We start from the raw sequence: 22,566 nt of genomic DNA on the forward strand, positions 1-22,566 counted from the left end.
TCATTGACCAATACTATCAACAATTGGCCCTATTTGCTTTGGAATTTCTTGATTAATTCTAGGAGTAATAGTTTTTCTTAGTGTTTTTTTGTTGAGTTCTATGATTAGTTCTTAAAAGTGTTGTATTCTTTATAAGGTGGATGATTGCCGTGTTTGTGGTGACCCAAATTATGTGCTTCTTTCCGCTTTTGTTGAGTTCAAATATGAGGTTAAAGCATTGATCACAACCTTAATTAAGCTTAAAATCAAGACTTGTTTTACAAATCAACTTGTTTTGTGGTGTTGCAGATGGTGCACAAGTTGCATTGGGTCTGCCAGGTACTGTGCTTGGCTTTTATCCAATCAAAGTTCTTTCTTCTGAAGACTGCAATTGAGTGTTGAGAGAAAACTGGGTTTAGCTGGTAGAGATGAAAGTCTCTACACTCCACTACTGTCAGTTCTATCAAATTCAAGCTTCTCAGAAAGGTAATTTATAGGTTTTGTAGATTTGTAATGATTGATATGATTCAATTTCTTCTTTAAACAATAAGCGTTGATTAAATTTTATTAGTTTTATGGATTTGTTTCATATAATTTCATAAATATAATGATTGATGGTATTTTGATTTTTGGGTCATGTAAATTTTGATGAATTATTTGAGTTAATGTCATTTTTGGAAATTTGAGATTCTAATTTTTCTGTGTATTTTGTATTGTAGGTATTTAGTGATTCGAACACCTTTGTTCCAAGGAAGCTTGTTCGGGTAATTTTGTCTTTTTAATTTTTATGGTTTTTTTTTTTTTTTTTTTGGTGGAATGATAATTGAATATTTCTAAAAAATTTTAGTAAATGAATCAAGGGGTCTTTTTAAAAATAATATGAAACTTTAAATTTGGGGGTTATTTTAACAATTTTAATTTTAAACCTGGGATATTATGCATTTATGCTGTCAAATAATATTATGTTCTTCTATGATAATGAAAATAATAGCTCTGTCACCCCACAATTTCTATGTTACTGCTGGAGTTATGTTATTTTGATGTTAATTTCTCACTATTTTAATTTATGTATATGTTATTTTGAAATAAGTACATGTTATTATATACTTGCATGTTGTTTTTTTTTTATCATATAACTAATATATAAAGCTAAAATTTTAGCCAGACGACGAGATAGCGACACTTGGCGTTCTAATTTTTCGCCAAGTGTCGCGCCACGTAGGATAGAGTTATATAGAATTCAATTTGTAGGATAAAAAAATTAATTTAAAATTCTACTTTCAATCACATTTGGATAGAATTTTAGGATAAAATTGTTAATTTAGAGTTTTATTTTCGATAAAATACCAATATTTCATATGTACAAATTAAATTATAATTTTATTATAAAAAATTATAACACTCATAAATTATCATATAAATTTATTTTTTGTATCATAGTATTTTTTTTTTTTGAGCGAAGGATTTAGCTCAAAATGCACCACATCCATTATTTATAGTATATTATATAATCAATTAAAACATTATACTTTACAATCTAATATAATCTAATTACTGTGCGTAGACCTGTAAATCGGGTCGGGTCACGAGTCATTTCGGGCAGGGTCATTATTTTAGGTTACGGGTCAAGAAATGTTTTACACCAATGTTATTATTATTATTAGTCATTACATGCCTACTATATAGTTTAAATCATCACAAAAACACATCAATTCCTAACTAATTTTGTATCAATGATATATTTTAAAATTTGACATATAGATTAAAAATTTATCTTAAAATTCAATAAACAACCCGGGCATCGCACGGGCACAAAACTAGTTTTATTTTTATTTTTAATCTATTTCTGCTTATCATCACTGTTTTGAGGCAAGTGTAGAGTCTGTAGACTGATGCATGGTAATTTCATAGGATTTTTCTTGGTTTTCTTCGTGAATCAATGCTTATTTTGTGATACTAGGTTTATTTTTACATCATCTTGTTGTAATTGTACAGCTGATGTTGAAATAAAATAAAAAAAGAAAAAAAAAAACACACACACACATAATCATTACATATTTGTTGTAAATTAAGCAATTTACTCAATTGAATTTTCAGAGTGTTCTGCCATACTTCAATAATTTTCAATTAAATACTAGCCATTAAATACTCTAACAACAAAATAGGAAATGATTATGCTAAGTGGGTGAACATGGCCCACATAATACTCCATTAAAACTGCTGGTAACTTCTTAGACCTAGGATACTACTTTTATTTAGGAAAATAATCTTCCACTAAGGCACTAGATAATAACGACTAACAACTAAGTCCACTGATTTTGGGGCATTAAGAAACAATACTCATACATAAACTAATGAAATAAAGAATATTAGTATCTTATATCTACTAGCATACTAGATCGACAATAGGGACACTTGTGTTTTCCGGGAAGCCATCTGAAAATGCAGTCGCGATGAAATACGTGGTTGCAACGAGACAAGCTTATTGCATTTTCCGATGACAAGTTGTCAAGACAAATGGAGCAAATAGTATCATTACCGAAATCTTTTGTATGAATCCATTCAACGGTTTGTTTTTGCTTCCTAAACACCCACGGTAATATAATCTCGGAATATTGTACATTAGCGTGGCGCATAAGCTCGGGGTAAAGACATTTAAGGATCTCAACATCATCTTGTTCAAGGCTTTGATATTCAACATTTGTAAAAGGGATTTCATCAAAACTTACATTGTTGAGTTTGGATGGAAAATAAGCATATTCGTTGTCATCGAATATTTCATCAAAATCGTGTGTAGTAATATAGGAATCCTCTTTCTTATTAGCAGTAGTAGTATACACGAACAAAGACTGCTGATCCTCTTGTTGGCAATGCCTTCCATCGATGAGAATATCAAGCACAAACAAAAGTCCGGGATAAGCATCAATATTCCTATGATAACGGAAGCAAGACTTCAAATAGTCCGAAACGTTTCGAGAAATTAACTCTTTTGATTTAGGGCCAATATAATCTTGGATTTCCGAGATTACTTGTTTTGCCAATTCAGAAAAATCACCTCTGTGAATGGCGTAAACTTTGAAATAGACGAGTTTCCTAAGCAGATTTTGATCATATGATTTGAGATTTAGGAGGAATAGCCCTTGATTATACAAGAAAGATGGAGGGAACTCATGGGGAAGGAAGACTCGAAAGAGTTTAACATTATCTAGCTTTGCTTCATGCAGCATCATGTTTATGTTTATGGAGAACCTACTAAACCAAATACAAATATCAAATATTATGATCAAGTATGATTGTTTAAAGCTATGAATAGCTAGTATATTTAATTTATTCTAAGCTAAACCTTGGGCAGTACGCTAACAACTCCTATGTTTCAGAGGATAATAGTAATAGATAGATTTAGGAATTAAAAAATATTGCCAATAAAACTTTCCATAACTTTTACTAATAATTTGTACGTGTTTAATACGGAGTAGGATAATAATGGATAGATTTGGAAAATAGGCGGAAACGATATCCTAAAAGTTACTATATTAAAAAAATCAATATTTGGAAGATTACGCTTAGTATTTCCTACACTGTATAATAATAGCATAACCAAATTAGATAGATTTATAATTCTACCATATTTAAAAAATCAATATTCACAAAGCATTTTTTTTTTTTTTTTTTTTTTTTTGGGTTTTGGATAATATTGATTTATAAATTAAAGCTTCAAAACTTTTCACTCGGCCGACCCACCCCTATTACCGAAACCACCCCTCTCCCTTCCCTACCATTTGAATCACCCTCATGTATGAGGCATTTGAGAAGGATACAGTAAAGTATCTTCAGGTGAGACTTTGTTGTCATTGTTTACATTATAGCCTATAATCTACATGTATAAGCTTCCGTTACAGTTGATATGTTTGTTGCTGCATCAAAGCTGCCCATTTATTGATCGAGTAGTCGCTTCGCTTGATGACTATCATTCTTGCCAAGAAATAACTGCTATAATTGATAATACAATCATTTTGCACGTGATATGTGAGGAGTATCCAGTTTGGCAATATCATTCGCTCTGTACTTTGCTAATTTTTTTATTTGGGAACCCTTTGGCTGACTAGATTTAGAAACTTATATATTTTATTTTCAATTGGAGCCGTCAAAGGATTTTGTAGGGAATTTAGGCTTGTTTGGTTGAGTTTCTGGCTGGTATGTGTTAAGGTTGCCCAAATCAATATATGATGTTTGCTTAACAAACTTAGATGTTGGTACCAGTGAGTCCCAATATTAGAAAGCCCATTTGATTTATAAGATTAGGAAATTGATCCAGGGAAAACTTTTGTATACACCCGGTTTTCAGTAATTTACAGTACATCGGGTACACTTTTGTCAGATTTAGTGTCACTTTTGTCAAATTTAGTGTCACTTTTGTCAAATTTATCAATGAAGCATAAATAACTTTTATATATGTCAGGGTAACTTTTGTGTGTTTTAGGTGTAACTTTTGCACATTTTATTGTCACTTTATAACGAATGTTCAGTAATTTACTGAATATCCGTTTTATTTAAAAGTTTGTCTTGATCCAGTGAGACCCACTCCTAGAAAGCCCGAGAATTTTTCTAATTATACTTTATCAAGGATGATAACAATGACTATCTCATCACCCACAACCATCAGCATTGTCGCTATTGCCTCCTCTTCTCCCCTAGTTGCCGCTTCCTCTACCCAGCATTTCCATACTTGACCCTGCTTGCTCTCTTTCTCCTGCCAATAATCGCCACTATTCATTGCAATAAGCACTACCATGACTGATGGAAAGGTGCATCAACTTTTATTCATTTCAGTCTGTATCAATAATCGTTTTCACCACAAAATATCTAGGTCTGGAACTTACGTAGGAAAAAGCCAAAGAGCAACTTTCCAGTGGTTCATGATCAGGACAAAAAGGTGATGTTAAGAGGGGGGGGGGCTGAGGGGAGGGTGATTGATTTTAAAGGAGTATAGAAGAGAAAGAAGTATTATAGAAGGAGGGTGGAAAGATATATTAATGGGGGGAAGATTTTGAGGAGAAAGGTGAGAGCGATGAAAGGTGAATTGCCCCGGGGGGGGATGAGGAGAGTGAAGATTGCTTTGGAGGTGCAATAGGAGAGAAAGAAGTGTATGAAAAGAGGAAGGTGATGGAGGAGTTGGAGGAGAAAGAGGAGAGAGATGAATGGTAGATTCTGGTAGAGAAGAGAGTGAAAAAAGAGGAAGCTAAGAGGCCACGATGAAGGTGGGGAGAGATAGGCCGTTTTGGGGAGTAGGAGTGTATCAAAGAGAAAAAGGGTTGGTTGATGGGAGGAGATCATAGGTGTTGGTATGGGGATGGGGATGGAGGGGGGTTTTACTTTTTCACTGAACACTAAGTTTTAGGTATTGAGCGATGTATAAGGAACCTCAATGCACACTAAGGTGATGGGGTCCTGTTGCGCTTAATTGCACCTCATTGAAGTGAGGTGCACTATGTAATAACTCAAATAAATTTTTTGATATGAATCTCAGAGTCGTGTGTGCCTCCTAATTTAAAAAACAAAAAAGCGCTCTATCCCAATTGCCTAGAGCTTTGCAAGGAATCAGTATTTAGGGGAAGGGTATGCTAGTCATAGTCTATTAGTAGTAACTTGGGGAATAAGTTAGAGGTTTGTTAGGAGGGATTTTCTATAAATAGGTCTCATTAGGAGGGAAGAGGACATGCTGAATATTGTGTGCTTTGTCATTGGGAGAGAGTGAAACTCTTGAAAGCTCATACTCAGGAGAGATTCCATCTCTCGAAAGTAAAATTATCTGATTTGCTGTAATTCTCATCTTATCAATATAATCATCATTTTCTTTTTATTTGCTGCCGCTGTTAGTGCTGTAAGCTATGTCAGTTCCTAGCACGCCTCCATGCCTTAATCGTGCTTTTCCATACACTGGTATTGAGTTTAAAAATTGGATTTGTTTAGTGTAGAGAGTGTAGTTGATGTGAAAGGTTATTGAATCTAGAATCTGATGTTGTGTAAGTATGGTTGAGGAAAGGTAATTAATGACTAATAATTAAATTGATAACTATCACTCCATCCTTTTATGATTGATGGCATAGACCAATAACAATTCAACAAAGAAAAAAGTGGGGTTAGTGGACTACATGTAATTCTTGACTAATTGGAGAGAAAATTTGTCATTTAACATGCATTTATTCCATTGCTAATATTTATTTTCATTGATTGTTTGTAGAGTGACCTTGATTCTTTTGTTGTTCAAGGTTATACTTTAATTTTAAAGGGCAAAATTGTTCTTGTTGTTGTTGGACAGGTGATGATCTATTCACCTTTGATCACTCCAATTCACGTCATATATACAGTAATGCACATATGCTAAGGTAAACGCTTCTTTATCAGAATTTTTTTTTAAGATTCGATTTTGTAATTTCTGCATAATCCTTACATTTTTGTAATTTTTGCATGATCTTTACTTGTCTATTATATGATAAGCATATAATACCAAAGTTTAGAGGTTAGGATTGTTTGGGTCCTGCTATATTGGAAGTGTTATGGGCTGTTAGTTTTTTATGTTTTCAGCGGTGAATGTGATTTAAATAAGGCTGGGTTTTAATTTATAAGTGACTGAAGAGAAGTTTGCCGGTCTTTTCATCAACTATGGGCAGGTATTTGATTTCATTGACCAATACTATCAACAATTGGCCCTATTTGCTTTTGAATTTGTTGATTAATTCTAGGAGTAATAGTTTTTCTTAGTGTTTTTTTGTTGAGTTCTATGATTAGTTCTTAAAAGTGTTGTATTCTTTATAAGGTGGTTGATTGCCGTGTTTGTGGTGACCCAAATTATGTGCTTCTTTCCGCTTTTGTTGAGTTCAAATATGAGGTTAAAGCATTGATCACAACCTTAATTAAGCTTAAAATCAAGACTTGTTTTACAAATCAACTTGTTTTGTGGTGTTGCAGATGGTGCACAAGTTGCATTGAGTCTGCCAGGTACTGTGCTTGGCTTTTATCCAATCAAAGTTCTTTCTTCTGAAGACTGCAATTGAGTGTTGAGAGAAAACTGGGTTTAGCTGGTAGAGATGAAAGTCTCTACACTCCACTACTGTCAGTTCTATCAAATTCAAGCTTCTCAGAAAGGTAATTTATAGGTTTTGTAGATTTGTAATGATTGATATGATTCAATTTCTTCTTTAAACAATAAGCGTTGATTAAATTTTATTAGTTTTATGGATTTGTTTCATATAATTTCATAAATATAATGATTGATGGTATTTTGATTTTTGGGTCATGTAAATTTTGATGAATTATTTGAGTTAATGTCATTTTTGGAAATTTGAGATTCTAATTTTTCTGTGTATTTTGTATTGTAGGTATTTAGTGATTCGAACACCTTTGTTCCAAGGAAGCTTGTTCGGGTAATTTTGTCTTTTTAATTTTTATGGTTTTTTTTTTTTTTTTTTTTTTTGGTGGAATGATAATTGAATATTTCTAAAAAATTTTAGTAAATGAATCAAGGGGTCTTTTTAAAAATAATTTGAAACTTTAAATTTGGGGGTTATTTTAACAATTTTAATTTTAAACCTGGGATATTATGCATTTATGCTGTCAAATAATATTATGTTCTTCTATGATACTGGAAATAATAGCTCTGTCACCCCACAATTTCTATGTTACTGCTGGAGTTATGTTATTTTGATGTTAATTTCTCACTATTTTAATTTATGTATATGTTATTTTGAAATAAGTACATGTTATTGTATACTTGCATGTTGTTTTTTTTTTATCATATAACTAATATATAAAGCTAAAATTTTAGCCAGACGACGAGATAGCGACACTTGGCGTTCTAATTTTTCGCCAAGTGTCGCGCCACGTAGGATAGAGTTATATAGAATTCAATTTGTAGGATAAAAAAATTAATTTAGAATTCTACTTTCAATCAAATTTGGATAGAATTTTAGGATAAAATTGTTAATTTAGAGTTTTATTTTCGATAAAATACCAATATTTCATATGTACAAATTAAATTATAATTTTATTAAAAAAAATTATAACACTCATAAATTATCATATAAATTTATTTTTTGTATCATAGTATTTTTTTTTTTTGAGCGAAGGATTTAGCTCAAAATGCACCACATCCATTATTTATAGTATATTATATAATCAATTAAAACATTATACTTTACAATCTAATATAATCTAATTACTGTGCGTAGACCTGTAAATCGGGTCGGGTCACGAGTCATTTCGGGCAGGGTCATTATTTTAGGTTACGGGTCAAGAAATGTTTTACACCAATGTTATTATTATTATTAGTCATTACATGCCTACTATATAGTTTAAATCATCACAAAAACACATCAATTCCTAACTAATTTTGTATCAATGATATATTTTAAAATTTGACATATAGATTAAAAATTTATCTTAAAATTCAATAAACAACCCGGGCATCGCACGGGCACAAAACTAGTTTTATTTTTATTTTTAATCTATTTCTGCTTATCATCACTGTTTTGAGGCAAGTGTAGAGTCTGTAGACTGATGCATGGTAATTTCATAGGATTTTTCTTGTTATTCTTCGTGAATCAATGCTTATTTTGTGATACTAGGTTTATTTTTACATCATCTTGTTGTAATTGTACAGCTGATGTTGAAATAAAAAAAAAAAAGAAAAAAAAAACACACACACACACATAATCATTACATATTTGTTGTAAATTAAGCAATTTACTCAATTGAATTTTCAGAGTGTTCTGCCATACTTCAATAATTTTCAATTAAATACTAGCCATTAAATACTCTAACAACAAAATAGGAAATGATTATGCTAAGTGGGTGAACATGGCCCACATAATACTCCATTAAAACTGCTGGTAACTTCTTAGACCTAGGATACTACTTTTATTTAGGAAAATAATCTTCCACTAAGGCACTAGATAATAACGACTAACAACTAAGTCCACTGATTTTGGGGCATTAAGAAACAATACTCATACATAAACTAATGAAATAAAGAATATTAGTATCTTATATCTACTAGCATACTAGATCGACAATAGGGACACTTGTGTTTTCCGGGAAGCCATCTGAAAATGCAGTCGCGATGAAATACGTGGTTGCAACGAGACAAGCTTATTGCATTTTCCGATGACAAGTTGTCAAGACAAATGGAGCAAATAGTATCATTACCGAAATCTTTTGTATGAATCCATTCAACGGTTTGTTTTTGCTTCCTAAACACCCACGGTAATATAATCTCGGAATATTGTACATTAGCGTGGCGCATAAGCTCGGGGTAAAGACATTTAAGGATCTCAACATCATCTTGTTCAAGGCTTTGATATTCAACATTTGTAAAAGGGATTTCATCAAAACTTACATTGTTGAGTTTGGATGGAAAATAAGCATATTCGTTGTCATCGAATATTTCATCAAAATCGTGTGTAGTAATATAGGAATCCTCTTGCTTATTAGCAGTAGTAGTATACACGAACAAAGACTGCTGATCCTCTTGTTGGCAATGCCTTCCATCGATGAGAATATCAAGCACAAACAAAAGTCCGGGATAAGCATCAATATTCCTATGATAACGGAAGCAAGACTTCAAATAGTCCGAAACGTTTCGAGAAATTAACTCTTTTGATTTAGGGCCAATATAATCTTGGATTTCCGAGATTACTTGTTTTGCCAATTCAGAAAAATCACCTCTGTGAATGGCGTAAACTTTGAAATAGACGAGTTTCCTAAGCAGATTTTGATCATATGATTTGAGATTTAGGAGGAATAGCCCTTGATTATACAAGAAAGATGGAGGGAACTCATGGGGAAGGAAGACTCGAAAGAGTTTAACATTATCTAGCTTTGCTTCATGCAGCATCATGTTTATGTTTATGGAGAACCTACTAAACCAAATACAAATATCAAATATTATGATCAAGTATGATTGTTTAAAGCTATGAATAGCTAGTATATTTAATTTATTCTAAGCTAAACCTTGGGCAGTACGCTAACAACTCCTATGTTTCAGAGGATAATAGTAATAGATAGATTTAGGAATTAAAAAATATTGCCAATAAAACTTTCCATAACTTTTACTAATAATTTGTACGTGTTTAATACGGAGTAGGATAATAATGGATAGATTTGGAAAATAGGCGGAAACGATATCCTAAAAGTTACTATATTAAAAAAATCAATATTTGGAAGATTACGCTTAGTATTTCCTACACTGTATAATAATAGCATAACCAAATTAGATAGATTTATAATTCTACCATATTTAAAAAATCAATATTCACAAAGCATTTTTTTTTTTTTTTTTTGGTTTTGGATAATATTGATTTATAAATTAAAGCATGTTAGTTTGAAGGTAACTTTTCACTCGGCCGACCCACCCCTATTACCGAAACCACCCCTCTCCCTTCCCTACCATTTGAATCACCCTCATGTATGAGGCATTTGAGAAGGATACAGTAAAGTATCTTCAGGTGAGACTTTGTTGTCATTGTTTACATTATAGCCTATAATCTACATGTATAAGCTTCCGTTATAGTTGATATGTTTGTTGCTGCATCAAAGCTGCCCATTTATTGATCGAGTAGTCGCTTCGCTTGATGACTATCATTCTTGCCAAGAAATAACTGCTATAATTGATAATACAATCATTTTGCACGTGATATGTGAGGAGTATCCAGTTTGGCAATATCATTCGCTCTGTACTTTGCTAATTTTTTTATTTGGGAACCCTTTGGCTGACTAGATTTAGAAACTTATATATTTTATTTTCAATTGGAGCCGTCAAAGGATTTTGTAGGGAATTTAGGCTTGTTTGGTTGAGTTTCTGGCTGGTATGTGTTAAGGTTGCCCAAATCAATATATGATGTTTGCTTAACAAACTTAGATGTTGGTACCAGTGAGTCCCAATATTAGAAAGCCCATTTGATTTATAAGATTAGGAAATTGATCCAGGGAAAACTTTTGTATACACCCGGTTTTCAGTAATTTACTGTACATCGGGTACACTTTTGTCAGATTTAGTGTCACTTTTGTCAAATTTAGTGTCACTTTTGTCAAATTTATCAATGAAGCATAAATAACTTTTATATATGTCAGGGTAACTTTTGTGCGTTTTAGGTGTAACTTTTGCACATTTTATTGTCACTTTATAACGAATGTTCAGTAATTTACTGAATATCCGTTTTATTTAAAAGTTTGTCTTGATCCAGTGAGACCCACTCCTACAAAGCCCGGGAATTTTTCTAATTATACTTTATCAAGGATGATAACAATGACTATCTCATCACCCACAACCATCAGCATTGTCGCTATTGCCTCCTCTTCTCCCCTAGTTGCCGCTTCCTCTACCCAGCATTTCCATACTTGACCCTGCTTGCTCTCTTTCTCCCGCCAATAATCGCCACTGTTCATTGCAATAAGCACTACCATGACTGATGGAAAGGTGCATCAACTTTTATTCATTTCAGTCTGTATCAATAATCGTTTTCACCACAAAATATCTAGGTCTGGAACTTACGTAGGAAAAAGCCAAAGAGCAACTTTCCAGTGGTTCATGATCAGGACAAAAAGGTGATGTTAAGAGGGGGGGGCTGAGGGGAGGGTGATTGATTTTAAAGGAGTATAGAAGAGAAAGAAGTATTATAGAAGGAGGGTGGAAAGATATATTAATGGGGGGAAGATTTTGAGGAGAAAGGTGAGAGCGATGAAAGGTGAATTGCCTCGGGGGGGGATGAGGAGAGTGAAGATTGCTTTGGAGGTGCAATAGGAGAGAAAGAAGTGTATGAAAAGAGGAAGGTGATGGAGGAGTTGGAGGAGAAAGAGGAGAGAGATGAATGGTAGATTCTGGTAGAGAAGAGAGTGAAAAAAGAGGAAGCTAAGAGGCCACGATGAAGGTGGGGAGAGATAGGCCGTTTTGGGGAGTAGGAGTGTATCAAAGAGAAAAAGGGTTGGTTGATGGGAGGAGATCATAGGTGTTGGTATGGGGATGGGGATGGAGGGGGGTTTTACTTTTTCACTGAACACTAAGTTTTAGGTATTGAGCGATGTATAAGGAACCTCAATGCGCACTAAGGTGATGGGGTCCTGTTGCGCTTAATTGCACCTCATTGAAGTGAGGTGCACTATGTAATAACTCAAATAAATTTTTTGATATGAATCTCAGAGTCGTGTGTGCCTCCTAATTTAAAAAACAAAAAAGCGCTCTATCCCAATTGCCTAGAGCTTTGCAAGGAATCAGTATTTAGGGGAAGGGTATGCTAGTCATAGTCTATTAGTAGTAACTTGGGGAATAAGTTAGAGGTTTGTTAGGAGGGATTTTCTATAAATAGGTCTCATTAGGAGGGAAGAGGACATGCTGAATATTGTGTGCTTTGTCATTGGGAGAGAGTGAAACTCTTGAAAGCTCATACTCAGGAGAGATTCCATCTCTCGAAAGTAAAATTATCTGATTTGCTGTAATTCTCATCTTATCAATATAATCATCATTTTCTTTTTATTTGCTGCCGCTGTTAGTGCTGTAAGCTATGTCAGTTCCTAGCACGCCTCCATGCCTTAATCGTGCTTTTCCATACACTGGTATTGAGTTTAAAAATTGGATTTGTTTAGTGTAGAGAGTGTAGTTGATGTGAAAGGTTATTGAATCTAGAATCTGATGTTGTGTAAGTATGGTTGAGGAAAGGTAATTAATGACTAATAATTAAATTGATAACTATCACTCCATCCTTTTATGATTGATGGCATAGACCAATAACAATTCAACAAAGAAAAAAGTGGGGTTAGTGGACTACATGTAATTCTTGACTAATTGGAGAGAAAATTTGTCATTTAACATGCATTTATTCCATTGCTAATATTTATTTTCATTGATTGTTTGTAGAGTGACCTTGATTCTTTTGTTGTTCAAGGTTATACTTTAATTTTAAAGGGCAAAATTGTTCTTGTTGTTGTTGGACAGGTGATGATCTATTCACCTTTGATCACTCCAATTCACGTCATATATACAGTAATGCACATATGCTAAGGTAAACGCTTCTTTATCAGAATTTTTTTTTAAGATTCGATTTTGTAATTTCTGCATAATCCTTACATTTTTGTAATTTTTGCATGATCTTTACTTGTCTATTATATGATAAGCATATAATACCAAAGTTTAGAGGTTAGGATTGTTTGGGTCCTGCTATATTGGAAGTGTTATGGGCTGTTAGTTTTTTATGTTTTCAGCGGTGAATGTGATTTAAATAAGGCTGGGTTTTAATTTATAAGTGACTGAAGAGAAGTTTGCCGGTCTTTTCATCAACTATGGGCAGGTATTTGATTTCATTGACCAATACTATCAACAATTGGCCCTATTTGCTTTTGAATTTGTTGATTAATTCTAGGAGTAATAGTTTTTCTTAGTGTTTTTTTGTTGAGTTCTATGATTAGTTCTTAAAAGTGTTGTATTCTTTATAAGGTGGTTGATTGCCGTGTTTGTGGTGACCCAAATTATGTGCTTCTTTCCGCTTTTGTTGAGTTCAAATATGAGGTTAAAGCATTGATCACAACCTTAATTAAGCTTAAAATCAAGACTTGTTTTACAAATCAACTTGTTTTGTGGTGTTGCAGATGGTGCACAAGTTGCATTGAGTCTGCCAGGTACTGTGCTTGGCTTTTATCCAATCAAAGTTCTTTCTTCTGAAGACTGCAATTGAGTGTTGAGAGAAAACTGGGTTTAGCTGGTAGAGATGAAAGTCTCTACACTCCACTACTGTCAGTTCTATCAAATTCAAGCTTCTCAGAAAGGTAATTTATAGGTTTTGTAGATTTGTAATGATTGATATGATTCAATTTCTTCTTTAAACAATAAGCGTTGATTAAATTTTATTAGTTTTATGGATTTGTTTCATATAATTTCATAAATATAATGATTGATGGTATTTTGATTTTTGGGTCATGTAAATTTTGATGAATTATTTGAGTTAATGTCATTTTTGGAAATTTGAGATTCTAATTTTTCTGTGTATTTTGTATTGTAGGTATTTAGTGATTCGAACACCTTTGTTCCAAGGAAGCTTGTTCGGGTAATTTTGTCTTTTTAATTTTATGGTTTTTTTTTTTTTTTTTTTTGGTGGAATGATAATTGAATATTTCTAAAAAAATTTAGTAAATGAATCAAGGGGTCTTTTTAAAAATAATTTGAAACTTTAAATTTGGGGGTTATTTTAACAATTTTAATTTTAAACCTGGGATATTATGCATTTATGCTGTCAAATAATATTATGTTCTTCTATGATACTGGAAATAATAGCTCTGTCACCCCACAATTTCTATGTTACTGCTGGAGTTATGTTATTTTGATGTTAATTTCTCACTATTTTAATTTATGTATATGTTATTTTGAAATAAGTACATGTTATTGTATACTTGCATGTTGTTTTTTTTTTATCATATAACTAATATATAAAGCTAAAATTTTAGCCAGACGACGAGATAGCGACACTTGGCGTTCTAATTTTTCGCCAAGTGTCGCGCCACGTAGGATAGAGTTATATAGAATTCAATTTGTAGGATAAAAAAATTAATTTAGAATTCTACTTTCAATCAAATTTGGATAGAATTTTAGGATAAAATTGTTAATTTAGAGTTTTATTTTCGATAAAATACCAATATTTCATATGTACAAATTAAATTATAATTTTATTAAAAAAATTATAACACTCATAAATTATCATATAAATTTATTTTTTGTATCATAGTATTTTTTTTTTTGAGCGAAGGATTTAGCTCAAAATGCACCACATCCATTATTTATAGTATATTATATAATCAATTAAAACATTATACTTTACAATCTAATATAATCTAATTACTGTGCGTAGACCTGTAAATCGGGTCGGGTCACGAGTCATTTCGGGCAGGGTCATTATTTTAGGTTACGGGTCAAGAAATGTTTTACACCAATGTTATTATTATTATTAGTCATTACATGCCTACTATATAGTTTAAATCATCACAAAAACACATCAATTCCTAACTAATTTTGTATCAATGATATATTTTAAAATTTGACATATAGATTAAAAATTTATCTTAAAATTCAATAAACAACCCGGGCATCGCACGGGCACAAAACTAGTTTTATTTTTATTTTTAATCTATTTCTGCTTATCATCACTGTTTTGAGGCAAGTGTAGAGTCTGTAGACTGATGCATGGTAATTTCATAGGATTTTTCTTGTTATTCTTCGTGAATCAATGCTTATTTTGTGATACTAGGTTTATTTTTACATCATCTTGTTGTAATTGTACAGCTGATGTTGAAATAAAAAAAAAAAGAAAAAAAAAACACACACACACATAATCATTACATATTTGTTGTAAATTAAGCAATTTACTCAATTGAATTTTCAGAGTGTTCTGCCATACTTCAATAATTTTCAATTAAATACTAGCCATTAAATACTCTAACAACAAAATAGGAAATGATTATGCTAAGTGGGTGAACATGGCCCACATAATACTCCATTAAAACTGCTGGTAACTTCTTAGACCTAGGATACTACTTTTATTTAGGAAAATAATCTTCCACTAAGGCACTAGATAATAACGACTAACAACTAAGTCCACTGATTTTGGGGCATTAAGAAACAATACTCATACATAAACTAATGAAATAAAGAATATTAGTATCTTATATCTACTAGCATACTAGATCGACAATAGGGACACTTGTGTTTTCCGGGAAGCCATCTGAAAATGCAGTCGCGATGAAATACGTGGTTGCAACGAGACAAGCTTATTGCATTTTCCGATGACAAGTTGTCAAGACAAATGGAGCAAATAGTATCATTACCGAAATCTTTTGTATGAATCCATTCAACGGTTTGTTTTTGCTTCCTAAACACCCACGGTAATATAATCTCGGAATATTGTACATTAGCGTGGCGCATAAGCTCGGGGTAAAGACATTTAAGGATCTCAACATCATCTTGTTCAAGGCTTTGATATTCAACATTTGTAAAAGGGATTTCATCAAAACTTACATTGTTGAGTTTGGATGGAAAATAAGCATATTCGTTGTCATCGAATATTTCATCAAAATCGTGTGTAGTAATATAGGAATCCTCTTGCTTATTAGCAGTAGTAGTATACACGAACAAAGACTGCTGATCCTCTTGTTGGCAATGCCTTCCATCGATGAGAATATCAAGCACAAACAAAAGTCCGGGATAAGCATCAATATTCCTATGATAACGGAAGCAAGACTTCAAATAGTCCGAAACGTTTCGAGAAATTAACTCTTTTGATTTAGGGCCAATATAATCTTGGATTTCCGAGATTACTTGTTTTGCCAATTCAGAAAAATCACCTCTGTGAATGGCGTAAACTTTGAAATAGACGAGTTTCCTAAGCAGATTTTGATCATATGATTTGAGATTTAGGAGGAATAGCCCTTGATTATACAAGAAAGATGGAGGGAACTCATGGGGAAGGAAGACTCGAAAGAGTTTAACATTATCTAGCTTTGCTTCATGCAGCATCATGTTTATGTTTATGGAGAACCTACTAAACCAAATACAAATATCAAATATTATGATCAAGTATGATTGTTTAAAGCTATGAATAGCTAGTATATTTAATTTATTCTAAGCTAAACCTTGGGCAGTACGCTAACAACTCCTATGTTTCAGAGGATAATAGTAATAGATAGATTTAGGAATTAAAAAATATTGCCAATAAAACTTTCCATAACTTTTACTAATAATTTGTACGTGTTTAATACGGAGTAGGATAATAATGGATAGATTTGGAAAATAGGCGGAAACGATATCCTAAAAGTTACTATATTAAAAAAATCAATATTTGGAAGATTACGCTTAGTATTTCCTACGCTGTATAATAATAGCATAACCAAATTAGATAGATTAATAATTCTACCATATTTAAAAAATCAATATTCACAAAGCATTTTTTTTTTTTTTTTTGGATAATATTGATTTATAAATTAAAGCATGTTAGTTTGAAGGTAACTTTTCACTCGGCCGACCCACCCCTATTACCGAAACCACCCCTCTCCCTTCCCTACCATTTGAATCACCCTCATGTATGAGGCATTTGAGAAGGATACAGTAAAGTATCTTCAGGTGAGACTTTGTTGTCATTGTTTACATTATAGCCTATAATCTACATGTATAAGCTTCCGTTATAGTTGATATGTTTGTTGCTGCATCAAAGCTGCCCATTTATTGATCGAGTAGTCGCTTCGCTTGATGACTATCATTCTTGCCAAGAAATAACTGCTATAATTGATAATACAATCATTTTGCACGTGATATGTGAGGAGTATCCAGTTTGGCAATATCATTCGCTCTGTACTTTGCTAATTTTTTTATTTGGGAACCCTTTGGCTGACTAGATTTAGAAACTTATATATTTTATTTTCAATTGGAGCCGTCAAAGGATTTTGTAGGGAATTTAGGCTTGTTTGGTTGAGTTTCTGGCTGGTATGTGTTAAGGTTGCCCAAATCAATATATGATGTTTGCTTAACAAACTTAGATGTTGGTACCAGTGAGTCCCAATATTAGAAAGCCCATTTGATTTATAAGATTAGGAAATTGATCCAGGGAAAACTTTTGTATACACCCGGTTTTCAGTAATTTACTGTACATCGGGTACACTTTTGTCAGATTTAGTGTCACTTTTGTCAAATTTAGTGTCACTTTTGTCAAATTTATCAATGAAGCATAAATAACTTTTATATATGTCAGGGTAACTTTTGTGCGTTTTAGGTGTAACTTTTGCACATTTTATTGTCACTTTATAACGAATGTTCAGTAATTTACTGAATATCCGTTTTATTTAAAAGTTTGTCTTGATCCAGTGAGACCCACTCCTACAAAGCCCGGGAATTTTTCTAATTATACTTTATCAAGGATGATAACAATGACTATCTCATCACCCACAATCATCAGCATTGTCGCTATTGCCTCCTCTTCTCCCCTAGTTGCCGCTTCCTCTACCCAGCATTTCCATACTTGACCCTGCTTGCTCTCTTTCTCCCGCCAATAATCGCCACTGTGCATTGCAATAAGCACTACCATGACTGATGGAAAGGTGCATCAACTTTTATTCATTTCAGTCTGTATCAATAATCGTTTTCACCACAAAATATCTAGGTCTGGAACTTACGTAGGAAAAAGCCAAAGAGCAACTTTCCAGTGGTTCATGATCAGGACAAAAAGGTGATGTTAAGAGGGGGGGGGCTGAGGGGAGGGTGATTGATTTTAAAGGAGTATAGAAGAGAAAGAAGTATTATAGAAGGAGGGTGGAAAGATATATTAATGGGGGGAAGATTTTGAGGAGAAAGGTGAGAGCGATGAAAGGTGAATTGCCCCGGGGGGGGATGAGGAGAGTGAAGATTGCTTTGGAGGTGCAATAGGAGAGAAAGAAGTGTATGAAAAGAGGAAGGTGATGGAGGAGTTGGAGGAGAAAGAGGAGAGAGATGAATGGTAGATTCTGGTAGAGAAGAGAGTGAAAAAAGAGGAAGCTAAGAGGCCACGATGAAGGTGGGGAGAGATAGGCCGTTTTGGGGAGTAGGAGTGTATCAAAGAGAAAAAGGGTTGGTTGATGGGAGGAGATCATAGGTGTTGGTATGGGGATGGGGATGGAGGGGGGTTTTACTTTTTCACTGAACACTAAGTTTTAGGTATTGAGCGATGTATAAGGAACCTCAATGCGCACTAAGGTGATGGGGTCCTGTTGCGCTTAATTGCACCTCATTGAAGTGAGGTGCACTATGTAATAACTCAAATAAATTTTTTGATATGAATCTCAGAGTCGTGTGTGCCTCCTAATTTAAAAAAACAAAAAAGCGCTCTATCCCAATTGCCTAGAGCTTTGCAAGGAATCAGTATTTAGGGGAAGGGTATGCTAGTCATAGTCTATTAGTAGTAACTTGGGGAATAAGTTAGAGGTTTGTTAGGAGGGATTTTCTATAAATAGGTCTCATTAGGAGGGAAGAGGACATGCTGAATATTGTGTGCTTTGTCATTGGGAGAGAGTGAAACTCTTGAAAGCTCATACTCAGGAGAGATTCCATCTCTCGAAAGTAAAATTATCTGATTTGCTGTAATTCTCATCTTATCAATATAATCATCATTTTCTTTTTATTTGCTGCCGCTGTTAGTGCTGTAAGCTATGTCAGTTCCTAGCACGCCTCCATGCCTTAATCGTGCTTTTCCATACACTGGTATTGAGTTTAAAAATTGGATTTGTTTAGTGTAGAGAGTGTAGTTGATGTGAAAGGTTATTGAATCTAGAATCTGATGTTGTGTAAGTATGGTTGAGGAAAGGTAATTAATGACTAATAATTAAATTGATAACTATCACTCCATCCTTTTATGATTGATGGCATAGACCAATAACAATTCAACAAAGAAAAAAGTGGGGTTAGTGGACTACATGTAATTCTTGACTAATTGGAGAGAAAATTTGTCATTTAACATGCATTTATTCCATTGCTAATATTTATTTTCATTGATTGTTTGTAGAGTGACCTTGATTCTTTTGTTGTTCAAGGTTATACTTTAATTTTAAAGGGCAAAATTGTTCTTGTTGTTGTTGGACAGGTGATGATCTATTCACCTTTGATCACTCCAATTCACGTCATATATACAGTAATGCACATATGCTAAGGTAAACGCTTCTTTATCAGAATTTTTTTTTAAGATTCGATTTTGTAATTTCTGCATAATCCTTACATTTTTGTAATTTTTGCATGATCTTTACTTGTCTATTATATGATAAGCATATAATACCAAAGTTTAGAGGTTAGGATTGTTTGGGTCCTCCTATATTGGAAGTGTTATGGGCTGTTAGTTTTTTATGTTTTCAGCGGTGAATGTGATTTAAATAAGGCTGGGTTTTAATTTATAAGTGACTGAAGAGAAGTTTGCCGGTCTTTTCATCAACTATGGGCAGGTATTTGATTTCATTGACCAATACTATCAACAATTGGCCCTATTTGCTTTTGAATTTGTTGATTAATTCTAGGAGTAATAGTTTTTCTTAGTGTTTTTTTGTTGAGTTCTATGATTAGTTCTTAAAAGTGTTGTATTCTTTATAAGGTGGTTGATTGCCGTGTTTGTGGTGACCCAAATTATGTGCTTCTTTCCGCTTTTGTTGAGTTCAAATATGAGGTTAAAGCATTGATCACAACCTTAATTAAGCTTAAAATCAAGACTTGTTTTACAAATCAACTTGTTTTGTGGTGTTGCAGATGGTGCACAAGTTGCATTGAGTCTGCCAGGTACTGTGCTTGGCTTTTATCCAATCAAAGTTCTTTCTTCTGAAGACTGCAATTGAGTGTTGAGAGAAAACTGGGTTTAGCTGGTAGAGATGAAAGTCTCTACACTCCACTACTGTCAGTTCTATCAAATTCAAGCTTCTCAGAAAGGTAATTTATAGGTTTTGTAGATTTGTAATGATTGATATGATTCAATTTCTTCTTTAAACAATAAGCGTTGATTAAATTTTATTAGTTTTATGGATTTGTTTCATATAATTTCATAAATATAATGATTGATGGTATTTTGATTTTTGGGTCATGTAAATTTTGATGAATTATTTGAGTTAATGTCATTTTTGGAAATTTGAGATTCTAATTTTTCTGTGTATTTTGTATTGTAGGTATTTAGTGATTCGAACACCTTTGTTCCAAGGAAGCTTGTTCGGGTAATTTTGTCTTTTTTTTTTTTTTTTTTTTTTTTTTTTTTTGGTGGAATGATAATTGAATATTTCTAAAAAATTTTAGTAAATGAATCAAGGGGTCTTTTTAAAAATAATTTGAAACTTTAAATTTGGGGGTTATTTTAACAATTTTAATTTTAAACCTGGGATATTATGCATTTATGCTGTCAAATAATATTATGTTCTTCTATGATACTGAAAATAATAGCTCTGTCACCCCACAATTTCTATGTTACTGCTGGAGTTATGTTATTTTGATGTTAATTTCTCATTATTTTAATTTATGTATATGTTATTTTGAAATAAGTACATGTTATTGTATACTTGCATGTTGTTTTTTTTATCATATAACTAATATATAAAGCTAAACTTTTAGCCAGACGACGAGATAGCGACACTTGGCGTTCTAATTTTTCGCCAAGTGTCGCGCCACGTAGGATAGAGTTATATAGAATTCAATTTGTAGGATAAAAAAATTAATTTAGAATTCTACTTTCAATCAAATTTGGATAGATTTTAGGATAAAATTGTTAATTTAGAGTTTTATTTTCGATAAAATACCAATATTTCATATGTACAAATTAAATTATAATTTTATTAAAAAAAATTATAACACTCATAAATTATCATATAAATTTATTTTTTGTATCATAGTATTTTTTTTTTTTGAGCGAAGGATTTAGCTCAAAATGCACCACATCCATTATTTATAGTATATTATATAATCAATTAAAACATTATACTTTACAATCTAATATAATCTAATTACTGTGCGTAGACCTGTAAATCGGGTCGGGTCACGAGTCATTTCGGGCAGGGTCATTATTTTAGGTTACGGGTCAAGAAATGTTTTACACCAATGTTATTATTATTATTAGTCATTACATGCCTACTATATAGTTTAAATCATCACAAAAACACATCAATTCCTAACTAATTTTGTATCAATGATATATTTTAAAATTTGACATATAGATTAAAAATTTATCTAAAAATTCAATAAACAACCCGGGCATCGCACGGGCACAAAACTAGTTTTATTTTTATTTTTAATCTATTTCTGCTTATCATCACTGTTTTGAGGCAAGTGTAGAGTCTGTAGACTGATGCATGGTAATTTCATAGGATTTTTCTTGTTATTCTTCGTGAATCAATGCTTATTTTGTGATACTAGGTTTATTTTTACATCATCTTGTTGTAATTGTACAGCTGATGTTGAAATAAAAAAAAAAAAAAAAAAAAACACACACACACACATAATCATTACATATTTGTTGTAAATTAAGCAATTTACTCAATTGAATTTTCAGAGTGTTCTGCCATACTTCAATAATTTTCAATTAAATACTAGCCATTAAATACTATAACAACAAAATAGGAAATGATTATGCTAAGTGGGTGAACATGGCCCACATAATACTCCATTAAAACTGCTGGTAACTTCTTAGACCTAGGATACTACTTTTATTTAGGAAAATAATCTTCCACTAAGGCACTAGATAATAACGACTAACAACTAAGTCCACTGATTTTGGGGCATTAAGAAACAATACTCATACATAAACTAATGAAATAAAGAATATTAGTATCTTATATCTACTAGCATACTAGATCGACAATAGGGACACTTGTGTTTTCCGGGAAGCCATCTGAAAATGCAGTCGCGATGAAATACGTGGTTGCAACGAGACAAGCTTATTGCATTTTCCGATGACAAGTTGTCAAGACAAATGGAGCAAATAGTATCATTACCGAAATCTTTTGTATGAATCCATTCAACGGTTTGTTTTTGCTTCCTAAACACCCACGGTAATATAATCTCGGAATATT

General features: G+C 32.6%; 1 long non-coding RNA gene across 1 annotated transcript; it reads left to right on the top strand.

Annotated features, from left to right (window-relative positions):
- Positions 1-291: 291 nt before the first annotated feature.
- On the top strand, positions 292-21,083 carry LOC110684302. Its single transcript, XR_002503755.1, has 11 exons — positions 292-465; positions 699-743; positions 6,299-6,365; positions 6,949-7,125; positions 7,359-7,403; positions 12,965-13,031; positions 13,615-13,791; positions 14,025-14,069; positions 19,617-19,683; positions 20,267-20,443; positions 20,677-21,083. It is a non-coding gene; the product is annotated as an uncharacterized LOC110684302 (long non-coding RNA).
- Positions 21,084-22,566: the final 1,483 nt, after the last annotated feature.

Source organism: Chenopodium quinoa, unplaced genomic scaffold (genome assembly GCF_001683475.1).
Source record: "Chenopodium quinoa cultivar QQ74 unplaced genomic scaffold, ASM168347v1, whole genome shotgun sequence".
NCBI classification, from domain to species: domain Eukaryota; kingdom Viridiplantae; phylum Streptophyta; class Magnoliopsida; order Caryophyllales; family Amaranthaceae; genus Chenopodium; species Chenopodium quinoa.